Here is a 17245-nt window from a genome sequence, read left to right on the forward strand (position 1 = left end):
AAACTGAAATATTTCATTTCTATTGCAACCAATGGTTACAGATTTCAAGTTTGAATACACATAATTTGAAAATTTACTGTAGTTCCAAACTGCAAAACGAAACTTCCTGGTTATTGCATTGATCTGATATTTAGTAAAAGTAGTATAAAATGAATTAGATTGCGTGGATCTTATATTTACACATAAACATCCATGTATTGTCACTTAAAACTCGAACAGAGAAATACGACGTCTTCTATTGAAAAAGAAGCTGAACTTATAAATTCGAAAAAATGTTCTCACAGTAAAATATGTTAATACTTCTGTATAACGAAATTGATATGTATATATAATATAATCAACAATTCCTTTAGGAAACATATAGTAAATATTCGTTAAAATACCCAACGTTATTAGGCTTCTGACTGTTGTAATAATTAAAAGTTATTAAACAAGATGATTCCTCACATGACCGCCTTTACATTTGGAAAATTTTACATCGATCCAATATGGTAGATTTTAAGATGGCATGTAAGAGCGGGAAGTACCCTGAAACATTCGTCTGCTATCCTGGTGTACAGTGGCGAATTTGGAATAGTCGACACCTCCTCCGTTCGGAGAAAGAAAGGTGTCCAGGAGGATCCTTTTGACTCACCCTATATACATAAAGCTACTCTCTTTACTATTTCGTAAATTTATCGTGGATTAAATCTTTTAAAAAGTAGAGTTGTTAAGTTTAATTAAATTAAAGGTTGCAGAAGTTTGTTAAGTGGTGAAAGGTTGGTTAAAGTGTTGAAAACCTAGTTAGTGCGATAGAAAGTTGATTAATTTGGTACCAGGAAAGCTTACTACGATGAAATTTTGTTAAAAAGAAATTAAACACAGAGTATTTCCGACGGCTGAAAACTACAAATACTGCATTCAAATTATGTACGGTTGCAAGCAAATTGCATAGTATCCGATTTGAACTTTTAGAAATTACTTTGAAACCCATGAACTAATTTGAGAGTAACGAAAATGTAATGATTTGCTTATTACAGGAAATTACTTTCAACATGACTATTTACTTCAAGCTTGATAATAAATAAACAAGCAGGAAAGTACTTGCAGGTGATCATACTCTCTTTACAAGAAAGTAACATGTCCCCAGTTTTGTTCAGTCGATCGCCTTCAAGATGTAGAAAGACTTTCCTGCTAGTTGAAGATAGAGAAAAGTAAGAGTAAAAGAAAACAGAGATCTTGCATGATTTTTAGCAATAATTTCCTGCCGCAATGCAAACCGGGAAAAATGAAATATCTTCCCCCTCCGTTTCGTACCTCACAGCCGTGCTAACTCAAGGCTAATGGACCTCCGAGGCGCGATTAGGCAACAATCTCATTTCGCACAAACTTGATTGCATACAATGCGTTGAATACTAAAATCTTCCATTCTCAACTTCCAACCTTCCCCCCCAACGCCAAATTTTCTCTTCTTTTTCTTTTTGTTTTTCCTCTCTCGAGTGGTTGAGACTAGCACGTATGAAACCTATCCCCTGTGGAATGACAACTGTTGTGGTGGCTAGTTAGTTCTAACACCTGTAAGAGCATAGAGTTCATACTCGCCGATAGAATTAGATCCATTTAAATAAAGAGAAAAGTACATAAAGGAATTTTACATATAAACATAAAAAAGCTTATGTTAGCCTATTGTTCTATTAAGTGTACATCGCTAGTTTAATTTAATTTTGCTTATCAAAAAGCATCCCCCTGGTTTTAAACCAATTTACTTGTTGAGTGGGTTAAATAGGTTTGTAGGATGTAGGATTTAGATTTCTGGGCTTTCAACATCTATGGCTATTTAGCCCGTCACGTTTGAGAGATGACGTCCCTCGGCAAGCACACTTTCCGCGGAAAGGGAAGGGAGAAAGGATTGGGGTAGGACGGAAGCGGCCTGGGACCTATACGTTAGGTACCACCCCGGCATTTTCCTGGTGTGAATAAGCAAAGCCCACGAAAACCTCATTCAGGGTGGCTGGTCTGAAAAAGCCGACTAAAGCCGTTAAACTTTTTCGACCGAGTGCCTCCACCGGGAATCGAACCCGGGACCGCTCGCACCAAAGGCGAGAGCGTTAGCGACTACGCTACGAGGGGCAACCAAGCAGGATTGTGATCTCGTTTCTAATAAATATTTTCTCATAATGTTCTTGCGTTTTTCATTCAGAGTAGAGATGCAAAAAAGCCGGCTTTTTTGAATCGATGGTTTTTTTCACATAAAAAGCCGGCTTTTTTGGGAAAAAAACGAGAATTTTGGAAATTTTGGCTTTTTTTTCAACTTCATGATTTTTCTATCTAAATAGCTTTCTTATAGTATATTCTATAGTTAGATAAAAATTCCATGACCTGAATGTGATATTTCGCTCTGAAATTCACCATCAAGATGGATGGAGTACATGTTTTACGAATTAAAGCTAACATGAAGAATGTAGTATTTGAGGGTAATTTTAGAGGCTATTTAACTTTATTTTAACTTTTGAGTTATCGACATCTTTTTTCTTCTCTAGTTTGTCATCCGTGTTTCATTTCTAAGAGCTTTTAGTACTCTAGCTTCTAGCGCAAAAGTTAAACTTGCCCGTTTTTCTATTTATCCGTCAAAGCGTACGTTTTTCAATATATCCGTCAAACCGTATTTCCACATTTCTGTTATACTGTAGCTGTGAAGTGATTTAGCAATAATTTTCCGGACACAACCTTGAATACCAATTTATACAAATAATCAGTAGCGAATTTAGAAAAGTACTTTAGGAGGGTTTTTTCTGATTGTTTTGTTTCCTAAAAAGTCCTAATTTTATTTGGGAAGTGCTTGAAGTTTATGAGTACAGGCATAACTAATATTTCGTTTCGTTTATATGTTTAGCAATAATCTTCCGGATACAACTTTAAAAATCATTTTATACTGAGAATCAGTGGCGGATTTAGAAAAGTATTTTGGGAAGGGTTTCTTACTAATGTTTAGTTTTTTTAAACATTCGTAATTTTTATTTGACGGGAGCTTAAAGTTTATGAGTAAAGGCATAAATAATAGATATTTCGTTTGTTGCAGACATTCCGTAACTTTGGGAAACGGACTTCAGTCCGAAAGACCGCCCCCCTAACCTTCGCAAAACCGTCACTGCTGGTAATTAGTAATAATAACGATTTAAAAACAATAAGAAAGGAAGTCGCCCAACTCACAGTACACGTACTATTTCTACAGTCACAGATGGAATGAAGAAAAGCTTTGTCAGAATGGTCGAATGCTGGTTGAATCCCGGACTTCCCGATAGAAGCGCAAAAGCTAATCACTCAGTCATGTTTGTTGTGCAGTTGTATTTAGCTTAACTTAAATATATTCCGTAGTTCTTTTTTTTGGGGGGGGGGGGGAGTTCCGTAATGATACGTTGAATCCCTCTTGTTAAAAATTCAGAAAACTTGAGGATTGGGTAAACTGTGATGGTGGTTCTATAAAACTTAACTGTAGAATTTCAAGAATATAGAGAACCAAAAGCTCTAGATGTGCAGCCTTTAAGTGTATCATATAAATCTAAGTATTTCTCTTATGTTTTATTTTAATTTTATTTTGTTTCAAAAAGAGGGTATGGAATATTTTGAAGTAAAAATACTACATACTATTTTGCTAGTTATTTGTGTATTCTTTAAAAAGAAGTGTTTACTTTTAGGGTTGATTTAGGGTTGGGTTTGGCTGATTTACACCAACTTTTTTTTTTTTTAATAACTGGTTTAAACCACAAAAATAAAAAGAATGAAAAATGCGAATCGTGTGAACTTCATGGTAACGTTTCCAGATATCAAACTACCTGCAATAGTTTTATTTCCCTTTCACCTTTTAATCAAGGTGTCCCATGTTCAATTCTCGGTCGAACCACAATCCTTCTTTCATGCGTAACCCAAGTAGCGGTTCGGATGTCAGTTTAAGCGAAAGTCTTCTCCTTGATAACCTCGGTATTTCGTAAGGATGTTAAGCCTAAATATACGAAACAAACCAAATTGTATATTTCTACATGCCTAAATGCGTGTTGTTTTATAAAGAAGCCAATATTGCTTAAATATATTGATAGAAATTGGCAAAATTTATCGATTGCCTACGTAGCTTCCAACATTAGCTTGGATTGGACTTTCAATGATATCTACGTACCGGTACTAAATTTGTAATTTAATACCTCAGTTTTAGCGTACTGATTATGGTACGTTGACCTTTAAATTTTACATGCAAAGCAATAACAGGATTTTCCCGTTATTGTCTTACATTTCAAGTAATGACGGGATTTTCCCAATGACTAGGGCGGGAGATTCTCAACTTAAGAAATTTACTGACCGCACTTCTTTAAGCTTATGGGAGTTCTTCCGGCATAACCCCGCTGTTGCATAATAACATCAAGGCGAAACAAACTTAGGCTATTTCTGTGAATATGTAATATAAATACATAAAGCAAAGAATCTAAGTCAAAAAAGCCAGGTTTAAACCAAAAAAGCCTGGTTTAAACATCCCCCAAAAAACGGGTTTTTGGCATTTTCAAAAACAACCACGGTTCTTGCCAACTCTGCTTACTTTTGTATATAGGAGGTTAAAAAATTCTTATTATATACACTGGTTAATCCTGTGGAATTCATAATGTAAATATGTTGAAGAAAAATTGTTTGAAATATTTTTTCGAAATTCATAGTTTATTTTCGATGTTTTATATTATTATCAGCATCAACCACTAATTAAATGATTTTTTGTGTTATAGAGAAGCGATACAAAGTGTGTTTTATCAATTTAAAGCAGTATTTTGAAAAAAGCCCAAAATTTCCGAAGCAAAAAAGCAAAGCAGAAAAAACAGAGTTTTTTTTTTTTCAAAAAAGCCGGTTTTTTTCCGAGCCCTTGCATCTCTAATTCAGGGTAAGGCATGTTTGGAGTGATTTATTCAGTAACTGCTCGATAAACTATTATCCGTGCTATTACTAAACTATTTGCTTACTTTCGTCTTGTCTCAATAACTAAGCCAATGAAGAAACATTATTCAGGCTACTGTCCTACATAGTATACTTCTTTTCTTTGCTCCTTATGTCAATTCCGTATACTAAGATAACACTAATTTAGATAGCGTACTTTTTGTATTTCAATGTTTTTCTACAAATTTTAAATTTCTAATGTTGTCTTGATACTAGTGACTTGATACTTTCACCTCATTGCACAAAAGTATTATACTAGGAGAGTTCCAAGTCGTAAACAACTAGTCAAAAACAAATTTTATCTATTAATGTATAGATTATTATTTCAGAAAAATTTTCGAAACATTTTTTCCTTAATAGCATTCCTGGCTTTTATTAGCGTTACTCAAATCTTAAAGGTTAAGTTTGTAAGTTTGCACAAGTTTGCATTTACACGTCTGCAGACCTAACCAACTCTATAACAAACCTGCTATTGTGCTGCCAAAATGACTTGAGCTGTGGCAAAAATGCGAACTAACGTTCACACCCTCACACACCCACGCGTTGAGCCAATAAGGGTTCAGCTGTTGCTAAGCGAGAGAAAGCGAGTGGATTTCCTTCAGCCGATAGCAGCGCTTGCAACGGAAGGCTAGGGATCAAGTCAATGTGGCATGTCAATAGTTCCAAGACCCCAAATTTGCTTCAGACTTGCCAATAATACGCAACATAAAGCTAGTCTTAAAATTCCTTTAAATTGACGCAATTGCCAATCATGATTTAAAATTGACTCTTCTCAATGCCCTACACAGAGAGAATCTTTAAGCCTATGTCTAACGAGCTCTTTTTTTAATAGTCTTCATATTTACATCTGGTCTAAGCTTATGCAGGTTTATAAATCAAGGCTATCTGGATTCGAAACATAACTTAAAATTTACACTTGACAAAGCCATACAAGGAGGAAGGTATGCAATAGAAATTTCTGATTATTGCAGTAGAAGAAAGAAGCCTATGTACTGGAAACAAAAGTTAGGAGGTAGAGGTAATTGTGACAGCATAATTTATTATCTTCGACGATCTAATTTTGATTCTCGAGCATACTAAAATAAAAAGCTCATTGTGCAAAATGGTCGTCCCACTCTTCAACAAAATATTTCCACTCAAGTGAAAACATGTATTCGACATTTTCATATTACAACAATTCATTGTTATATGATTGTTCTACAAACAAGTTATGTTGTTTTTTATTCAAATTAAGAATATTTGGAACAACGGAAGTTATAAAGACACTCATGTAAAAAATTATTGTCGCATGTCTATAAATATCTTGTTGTAGAAATATAATTTGATAACGAATTCGCCCGGTATTTCTTATAATGTTAGGATGTGTATAATCGGCAAAGAAATGTATGTGGCAAATTTCATGTCAAAAGAGCAGTAAATAAGAACAATAAAACGAAAATAAAACTTTCTTGTCTATTTACATTTTGTTTTACTCACTCTAATTTTCGTATTTATAATTTTTTTTCCTATGAAATTTACCACAAATATACATTTCCCGATTATACACATAGTATCAGTATTAAAAGTACCCTGCAAAATCATTATCAAATTATATTCTTACAAGAAAACAATTATGGATATGCGACAATAATTTGGACATGAGTGTACATAATACTTTAAAATGCATTGTATTTTATCAATGTCATCTGCAAGCAGTAATTATATTAAAAAAAAAAAAAAAAACTTTTCGAAAATCGAAACTTGATCATTATGCTTGATGAACAAAAGAAAATAAGTGATCAGCAACACGAGGAGCGCATTCGTAAGCACGACATGGTGTTTGATGTTTGTTTCTTGGACAAACATGAAGAGGATTTCAGGAGTTAAAATGAAAATATAGATTATTCAAATAAAGCAAATTATTCAAATAAAGAACATTACGTGTAGCTGCTAACTATAATTAACAAATATGATCCATTATTATTCAGATAATTAGAAAATTCTAATGTATTTAGTGGATTATCTAATGTAGTTCCGAATGATCTAATAGAATATGTTTCTAATGTGTTGTTTTCATATATGAAGCAAAAAATTTGTAAAACTAGTTTTGGTTTGATCATCTTGGATGAAGCCACCGATGTACGCAGTTTTTTCAGTTCTTTTATGTATTTCATTGCTTAGGGTCTGATGGCACAGCAGAAGAAAATGTATGGATTTCCTTAACGTTTCTGAAAATCGTCAGCTGAAGGCCTTCCTAACATTGTCTACGGGGTAATTGTTGGGCACAACTGTGCTCAAAAGATAGTAGTAAAAAGTTATGATGGTGCAGTGGTTTTATCGAATAACTTGAAGATACTTCAAGCAAAAATTAGAAAATTGTGACCTCTGCCATTTTCCTCTATTGTTTCACTCACAAATTAAACCTTGTATTGTCCCAGGTGATCCCTAACATCAAAGACTGAAAATTGTTCTTTCTGACATTAAATGGATTAGCAGCATTGTTTCTACGTCCACAAAGAGGAATAATGTGTTTGATACTGAAGTTAGGAGGCGGATGCCCAGAAGTGTCTGCTACGCTCTGGAACTATAATTTTCTTTTAGTTAGAATATCGTATCAGGATATCGCAAGGATTTTATTTCATTACTTGAAACAATGTCAGATCCAAGTGAAAAATAAGATAAATAAGCATTAATGGCTACTCGTAAGATCTTAGTTTCACTAAAACGTTGCATTCAATTTTACATTGAAGATATATTCAAGCATTTACTCTCTGACTGATATGATGTTTCCCATCTTGCAATCGAAATCCTATGACATCAACTATTGTATTAGTAAAATAAAAGAATAGAAAGCTGGAAGAAAAATATGAGCAATAATAAGAATACTAGGAAAAGGAGAGTACAGGAAGCAAAAATGTGTATGTAAGCCAGATAGAAATATTTTAAGATTATGTGATGATCTTGATATTAAGATGTCTCATAAACACCAATGCGCAAGGCCAGAATAGGTTTAAAAGTTCAGCACTAATTTCTATTAAATGAGATTTGTTTTCAGAGCTACGAAAGAACCCATGATCAGGTCATTAATGATTTTCGCAAGAAAGTCAGAAATATTGAGGCTGCTCATTTGAAGTAATCTAGCTTTAGGCTACTTCTTCACTTATTATTGTTATTATATTAATACCCAGTGGCGTATTTAGGGGGGCTTCCGGGCTTAAGCCCCCCGAAATCTTACTTACTATAGTAAAGTATATGAAATATCTTGCAGAATTTTCACATTTTCAGGCAAAGCCCCCCCCCCGAAAGTTAGCAAAACCTCCCCCGAAACCAAATCGTAAATACGCCACTGTTAATACCAATAATAATAATAATAATAATAATACTGTACCAATAACTGAGTAATATTAGGAGTAGTGTAACAGCAGAAGTCATTATTTTAGTACTTACTTGTAGCAGCGGCTTTAATTCAAATGTTAAATGTTTTTAGAGTTTACAGAAAATAGACAACAATCTTTGTTGGATTGCTTACCCAAAGTAAAATTTCACCACGCTCCACTAATTTCCAACAATTTTGGTTGGCATTCATTAACCCTTTAAGTGATTATGACGTATCGGAAACAAATCAATAAGTGACTCCGAATAGCCATAATGTGTAAATGTCATTGGTTTTTGGAATAACAGATAGTATATTGTTGCACCTAAGCAAATCTTTGCTGCTGTAGTAATAAAAGAAGCAGAAACAGCATTTCAAAATAGTAGCAAGCGTCTTGGTGAGTCGAGAACGTTTTTTTTTAACGTGTTTGTTTATCCTTATGTACTATTGTTGTTTTTGTGAAATATATCATTATTTCATAGATCTACAAAGTAAATATGGCGTCCACAAGCAGAAAAAAGAAAAGTGTGTGATGAAAAGGCAATGCATAGGCTGCTTGAAGATAACTGTTCAGATGACAATATGGATGACTAGTTTAATACAGGTGACGAAAGTGAGCCAGAAACGTCAGAAAATGGTTCAGAAAGTGAATATAATAATAATAGTAATGATGATTCCGACAATATGACTTGGAGTTCCAAGCCTTCTGGCTTCGACGTAGTATTACGTCTACCACCTGAGAGTACACATTTCCGGAAAATATGCCAGTTAAAGGGTTAAGTAGTTCTTCAGATTTTTTGTTTCCAGTACACAGAGAGAGAAAGAGAGAGAGCCAAAAAGGGTAAATATTTAAATGAGTTTTTGTAAATGAAACTCATTAATTAAAAGAGAAATAATGAAAAATCTAAATTAATAAATAATATCTGTAAGAATAGAAAATAAATAAGAATAATACCTGAAAATAGTAATAAAACAGATAAAGACTACAACGAAAAATCTCAGAGAACATTGACTATGTTCATCTTGCAATGTGTACATGCCTGCATCTATTGTATTAACTATAATAGAACTAAATATGTGACGTAGTGTTCTGTTGGTCATTAGTACGTTGAATATATGAAATGATCAGAAATGTACAGGTGATAAATTAAGGTAACTATAAATTATGTGCAATAGTTTTATACTTCACTTACTGCATAAGAAACATGCATATTAAGGCTTCCAATCTATGCTATCCGTACGTGCTGGAAATGTTATAGAACGGCTATATGGTCTGTCTATCAACAGATATAAGAGCAGAAACGATACGATATATCGATTGGCGTTTTTTAATCGATTCAGAGTCCCATAGATAGGTTCCATTTCATCTGTTAATCCTCTATTCAAACCGGAAATGGTAGGAGTTAATAGCTCATGTTTCAACGTTGTTTACTATAAAAATCGGGAACAGATAGCGCCAAGTTTTTTTTTAATCGATTCACCATCTCAAGCGCGGACATTATTTTGATCTGCACCTAATACTAAAACAGGAAGTAGTAGAAATTCTCTTATACTTCCAGTTTTGATATTGATCTCCATAGAGCAAAAATAGAACTAGACAGCGAAAAGTAGTTATCTGGAATCGATTCAGCGTCCCAACAATATGTTTCATCTACTCCGTTAACCTTTTATTCAAACAGGAAGAAGTAGAAATTAACCATTTCCGGTTTTAACGTTTATCCTTACAGAACATAAATTGTAATAGGTGACATTATCATTTGTTTGGGACTAAAGCCGGAAGTGGTAGAAATTTACTACTAGTTTCGGTTTCACTATGGATGTCCATAGAGCAAAAATAATAATGCATAGTGAGAAACAGCGTGCTATAATCTATTAAGCAGCCGAAAAGTATGTTCCACCTCTGTGTTCCTTCGGTACAACCGGAAGCTCCACTTCCGGTTTGAATAACAATCTTCATACAGCGAAAGTAGTAACAGATAGTAAGAAATGACTTTTTGATATTTCTTCAGAGTTCCAAGAATACGGTAAATTTCGTTTGAGATCTTGTTCCTCTGTCGCAACTGAAAGTTATAAATCTACTATGACCAGTTTCAGTATTGAGTTTGCCAAGTTTGAAAGACTACCTTAGTGTTTAACAATGTGAAACGAAATTTACTTGTTAAAACAATATAATCTTTTCCTTTTCAAAATATTTATTTTCTATAGTTTGATACTTTTCAATGAAACCATTATGAATTGTAACCAACATACATAAATTTAATTTATTTTAACGTTTTTTTTAAACAGAACTTCTCTATACAGGGAGGCGGGGAATGGTTGCTCAGTGGTAGAGCGATTATCTCTAGTGAGTGGGGTCCTTGGTTCGATCCGCGGCTAAGAAAGTTTCTGGCGAACATCATCATTTCCATGTTTTTCGCAACGTACTCCCGTTTCCTCCCTCATTCTCATTCCACCAATCATTCCATCATCATTTATTTGTCTAAATCATCCGTACCCCTAAGCCTAACTGGCATACCTGTGAGACGTTAAACTGAAAAGATTTCATTTCATTTCAAATCGGCTTTTTATAATTTATATTTACCCTATTCGTTCGGAGATTAAAAATATACTTCATTGATTATCATCAAATTTGATGAAAATATAGAGGGTCAAAAGTCCCCAATCGAATTCGTTGCTGGCAATAATATTTAAACCGGAAACGATAGAATTCAACTTTTTCCGGTTTTTATAATATGTTGATCATTATATTAGCTAGTACAGTAATATATAGCGAAAAGTTGTTTTCTCGAATCGATTAAACATCCCAAAAATACGTTTAACCTCCATTCTTAACTCTCTAAGAACCCGATTTTAGAGCTAGAAGTGGTAGAAATCGACTATAACTTCCGGTTTCAATATTGAGATACATAGACCAAAAACGATAAGAGATTGTGAAAAGAAGTTTATTGGAATCGATTTAGCGTTCTAAGAGTAGGTACTACTTTCTCCCTTAACCCTTTATTCAAACCAGAAATGGCAGAAATCACCTACTTCCGGATTCAACATTGATTCACATAGAGCAAACACGATAAAAGGTAGCGAGAAATAGTTTTCTGGAATCGATTTATCAATCTTATATATATACCATCTTTTCTCCCAAGCCTTTATTTAAATAGAAAGTGAAAGAAATCACCTACTTCCGGTTTCAATGTTGATAACCATTATATAAAATCCGAAAAGCGTACGAAGGATATATTTCATTTCCACTCTAGTTTCTCTAGGAGCACGATGTATCAGTGGTAGAGCGCTTACCTCTAGTGCGTGGGAACCCTGGTTCAATCCCCGCCCAAATAAGAAAATCAGCCACCACTTCCGGTTCCAACAGTGATCGCTATAGACCATAAACGGTGATAGCTACGTTGAATTGTTTTTTGCACTCGAATAAGCATTCCAAATATACATTATCATCTTCATCCTTAATTATCTACTAAAACTGGAAATGGTAGAAATCCACAACTACTTTCGATGTCAATATTGATTTACATAAAGCAAAAACAGTCGTGGATTTAACGTTCTAAGAATAAGTACCATCTTCTTTTATTAACCCTCAATCCAAGTCAGAAGTGGCATAAATCAATCACTTCCGGTTTTAACGTTGATCGCCATAGAGTGAAAACAGTAATGAGTAGGAAGAACCTGTTTTCTGTACTCAATTATGTATCCCAAGAATGTATGTCATCTCTGGTGTAATTTCTCTACTAAAACCAGAAATGATAGAAGTATATGGCAATTTCCATTTTTAATAGTTATGAGTAAGTATCACGCCAAACAAACCAAACTTCTTCACGTGGTGGACACTGCTCCTTGCTATCAAATTAAACAAGGAGGAAAAAATTCATACAACCATATTGGAGGAAAATAAAGAAATCAGAATATTAACATTTGTATTAATTTCAAACAGAAAAGGGGAAAAAAACCTTCATATATAAAAATAATTGACTAAAAAGTATCAAAAAATTCACTGATTGCTAATAATTTTATATTTACATTCAAAGATTGGAATATCAATTAGAGCAACTACTTTGAGTGAACATGTTCTAATTTTAGATGCGTTTGTTGCTACAAAACGTGCAAGTTGTATGGAAGTGTGGCAAGTATCAAAGTAAAATAATTTTAGGAGAGATGTACCATTTGTTATATTATAAACAACAAAGAATTGAACTATCGGTACACGTGTCACTTGCTAAAGTTTCTTTTTTAGCACGACTGGTACCACATCTCCTCCATTTCTATTCGCTTTTAAAACAATTGTAGTGCAGTTACGTATCAATAATGCCAATTTTTCTTCATACTGTGATCAAAAGTATCCGGACACCCCCAAAAACAGTTTTTCATATTAGGTGCAATGTGCTGCCACCTACTGCCAGGTACTCATTATCAGCCACCTCAGTAGTCATTATACATCGTGAGAAAGCAGAATGGGGAGCTCCGCGGACTTGGAACGTGGTCAGGTGATTGGGTGTCACTTATGTCAGAAGTCTGTACGCGAGATTTCCACATTCCTAAACATCCCTAGGTCCATTGTGTCTGATGTGATAGTGAAGTGGAAACGTGAAGGGACACATACATCACAAAAGCGTACAGGACGAGCTATTCTGTTGACTGACAGAGACCGCCGACAGTTGAATAGGATTTTAAAGTGTAGAGTGGGTAGGAGGAAGATGCCATGATTTTTAATCATAAGACAATAGCAAACAGAAAAATACAAGTTAAAGACTGAAACGTACAGGATAAGTAGTTTAGTCCTTTCCCTAGACCGTGCTTGACGGTCGTGAAATAACTAGATACGGTAATGATAGAGGACCGTATAAGTAAACATCTCCAAATAGGCATCTTTCCCGCGCTGTCGGTGTAAGATGCCTATTTCTTATGGGTAAGATACCACACCATTTTTCGCATGGCTGTTACCGTAAGATTGGGAAATAGAACGATTTTTGTTTATTGTAATGTCTAATAAATTATATACCGATACAATACTGACATCGGCTTAGTCTAATGTACACAAATAAAGTATATGGGATGCATGTAAATAATAGAACAGTCAACACACTGTAGGAAAACCATCGAACATAAAGAAAAACGTACCTTTACCACGAAAACAAAGTAATTTTGATACAGTTATAACAGGTTAAGTAAGCATTAAGACAATACCAGAAAGTACAACAAACATTTGAACAATGAATACAATGTCAGGAATGTTAAACCGTTAGGCACTAGAAATGTTCAGAAAACTATAACGTACAAACAGGCTTTTGTAAACGTAGTGTGGTGTATTATTTTGGAACATAGTGTAACCGAGCACAATCTTATCTGGTCGTTAACCTGTAAGCAAAAACAAGTAGGGTCTAAGATTTCCTTAGCCTGTACGATTACAAACAACTAGAGCACTTAGCGGGATCTTCAAGAACATGTAGCATAAAACCATTTCTGACAGGTAATACACCTATATCCAATCCACTTTATGACTATCTGGATCAAAATAATACAACCCATGAACACTACAATAGTTATCCGATTGTGCAGCATAAGTACTTTTCCTTCTTTCCCTGGTGTTGGTGGTTTGGGTGGAAAATTGTTTCGCAGACGTGTTTGGAACATCCAAATTCAATACACACTCCTGTCATTTACTTCGGACTTTTCTTAGTACGAGATCTGATACAGCACAAATATCATTTAGATACTTGCGGAGACGTTTGAATTGCAGCGGTTAACTCTATATTGGTCGAAAACCGGTCAGAAAAAGCAGAGTTTGTTGGCGTATCTTCATGTGAAAGCTGGTCAGGCGATGTCTTCGTAGACCTAAGTGTGTTTGTAGTTCTTCTTCCGTGCTGAGGAAGGCGAGAAGATCCCGGCTGCGGCTCCAATTCAGCATCAGAAGAGGGGAGTTTTTTTTATCGTATCTGTGTTTGTACAGTGGGAAGCATGCCGTCAAGAATGAGTAGACTAATATCTTCCCGGTCTGCGCAGATCTACGTGGAATGAAGTGCTGCTGTAACCAGGTCATGGAAATGTCAAAATTGACGTACGCAAATTTCTAATTCGTTAATATGGTTGCACGATTGGACATAGAATCCGCCCATCCCTGCTTTTTGTTCTTACCTTTCAAAATGCATGTAGGAGGCAGAAAGACATCCTCTATTCTGCAACACATGATGACAGAAATGGTTTCACCTTTTTCGCATGACGTAACTTGGTTCGTTGGAGACCCTTTAACACAACGTGTTCTAAACATGCGTTCATTTGGAGACCGGCTTCATCGACATTGACGGAATTTGGTAGAATTGTGATGCCTGGAATGCATTCACCCTTCCTGTTCGTAGTTGTTCTACTGCGAATTGCAAGCTTTCTTCCGACCACTCCGCTTGTTGAGACATTCGTTGATATATTTGTGGAATTATCTGCAAAGACAAAATGGGGCATATTTTGTCACTATGACAGCAGTATAATTGTGTATATCGAATGAGAAAAACAACTCTTATATTAGGTTTTACATTTCTATCAATCTGTAGATATCCACATATTTCTCTTGCATTTTCTGCTGCCTTGGGCATCTTGTACTATAGCATGCAACTTACACATTATAGACATCTTGCACCGCACTTTTTTAGGCATCTATCCCATTCAGCGGTTCAAGATGCCTACTCCCTTATCTACATGCCATGTCCCTCCAACTGCATTTGATTCATATATGTTCATGTCATAACCTCTCTTCGTGTTTCCTGCCCAGTTTTAGAATAATAACTTTAATAGCTACTTATTAACCACGACTTATGTGCACCTCACCAACTATTTTTGGCTATAACAAAGGGTACTAACCTCACTTTTTCTTCTCCCCGTTCACATATTACTTCAATCACCTTTTGGCAAAGTAACCTATTTACAATCCTCTCTCTGCTGTGGGCATTTGTAGGCATCTTCGACGCATAGGCATCTCACCCTCATCCATTCTAATAGGCAGACATCTATCCAGACCATCACACAGGAATTCCAAACTGCATCAAGATCCACTCCAAGTACTATGACAGTTAGGCGTGAAGTGAGAAAACTTGGATTTCATGGTCGAGTTGCTGCTCATAAGCCACACATCACGCAGGTAAATGCCAAACGACGCCTCGCTTGGTGTAAGGAGCGTAAACATTGGACGATTGAACAGTGGAAAAACATTATGTGGAGTGACTAATCACGGTACACAATGTGGCGATCCGATGGCGGGCTGTGGGTATGGCGAATGCCCGGTGAACGTCATCTGTCAGCGTGTGTAGTATAATTCGGAGATGGTGGTGTTATGGTGTGGTCGTGTTTTTCTTGGGGGAGGCTTACACCCCTTGTTGTTTTGCGTGGCACTCTCACATCGCAGGCCTACATTGATGTTACAAGCACCTTCTTGCTTCCCACTGTTGAAGAGCAATTCGGAGATGGGGATTGCATATTTCAACACGATCGAGCACCTGTTCATACTGCACGACCTGTGGCGGAGTGATTACATCCGACTTTGTTCCAGGCCTCACCGACCTATCTCGATACCTCTCCTCAGTTCAGCACTCCATGAAGAATGGTCTGCCATTCCCCAAAAATCCTTCCAGCACCTGATTGAAAGTATGCCTGCGAGAGCGGAAGCTCTCATCAAGGCTAAGGGTGGGATAACACCATGTTGAATTCCAGCAGTACCGATGAACGGAGCCACGGACTTGCAAGTCATTTTCAGCCAGGTGACTGGATATTTTTGATCACATAGTGTAAGTGTAAGGGAAGGAATTTTTAGGTTTACTTGTTGCAGTATCCTTCCATAATACGTATATATGATATATTTTTGTGTCTTTGAATACCTTAATTGAGCTTCTATATTTTCAGGTGCAGATTTAAGTCTAGTTACCTATCACTCATTATTGTTATTAAATAATGTCTAAGTCAATCACTGGTATTTTTTCTTTAACAATTCCAAGTGCCGTATGCTTAAAAATTGTCGTAGTCGAGATTGCCCCATGTAATTGTTTATTATTCCTTGATACAAGATACCTAGATAAAGTAAATAACAGTCTACATTCATAAACATTGTTTCTAGTACATTACTGTATTATGCTTAAACCGGTTAGAAGCATGGTAGAATTAATGAGTAGTTGAATCAATTCTATATAAAACAACTTCTTGTATCAAATTAAATAAATATTATTAATTGTTTTTGTGTTAAATAACACATTGTCTTAATGAAAAAAGCTCAAAATTAAACCTATAACAAACAAAATAATTTCTATATTTCTATCATCTTGATCAATTCCACATTTGCTTGGTTCAAGGTACGACAGATGGTCCTGTGATTTCCAGTAGCAGCTCAGAGAGTGCTGTGAAATCAGTTGTGTGACGAGTGTCGAGTGAGGTGGGAGCAACCCACGTTGAGCAGCGCGCACATATCAAGATAGTCATTCTCTGAGAGACAAATGCGAGTGAATGTCATAAGTGAGTTGGTGGAAGTCCTTGGAAATCCTACCCTCCCATACTGTACAGTAGCATGGTGGGAAAGTTTCAGCAAGGAAGTGCGACAACCAGTGATCAGCAACGCTTGGTACTACCTGTCAGTATGCGGACCTACGTGACACGTGCCATCATCGAGCAGCTCCTGGAAGAAGACAGACGATGGACGCTACTGGAGTTAAAGTGGGCAAGTGTCATCAAGAAACCCACCTCAAGAGGACATTTCCAATGCTGTTGGACAACAGATAGTGTGGAAAATTGTATTCCAGATGGTATTCAATACCTCCTATATCATTGGCAGCGTGTGGTATGCGTTGCATGGGACTACTTTGAGGATTTTTTATCATGTCAATTGTAGAACAGGTATGTGTGCTGTGCTATACTTATTAAAACACTGTGCTTCGTATTTTGCGCCATGAAATCATTATTGTCCTG

General features: G+C 35.7%; 1 non-coding gene across 1 annotated transcript; it reads right to left on the minus strand.

The window, feature by feature from the left end:
- Positions 1–2036: 2036 nt before the first annotated feature.
- Positions 2037–2110, minus strand: TRNAQ-UUG (transfer RNA glutamine (anticodon UUG)). The gene has a single exon. It is a non-coding gene; the product is annotated as a tRNA-Gln (tRNA).
- Positions 2111–17245: the final 15135 nt, after the last annotated feature.

Source organism: Thermobia domestica, chromosome 2, assembly GCF_964235325.1.
Source record: "Thermobia domestica chromosome 2, izTheDome1.hap1.1, whole genome shotgun sequence".
In the NCBI taxonomy this organism is placed as follows: Eukaryota; Metazoa; Arthropoda; class Insecta; order Zygentoma; family Lepismatidae; genus Thermobia; species Thermobia domestica.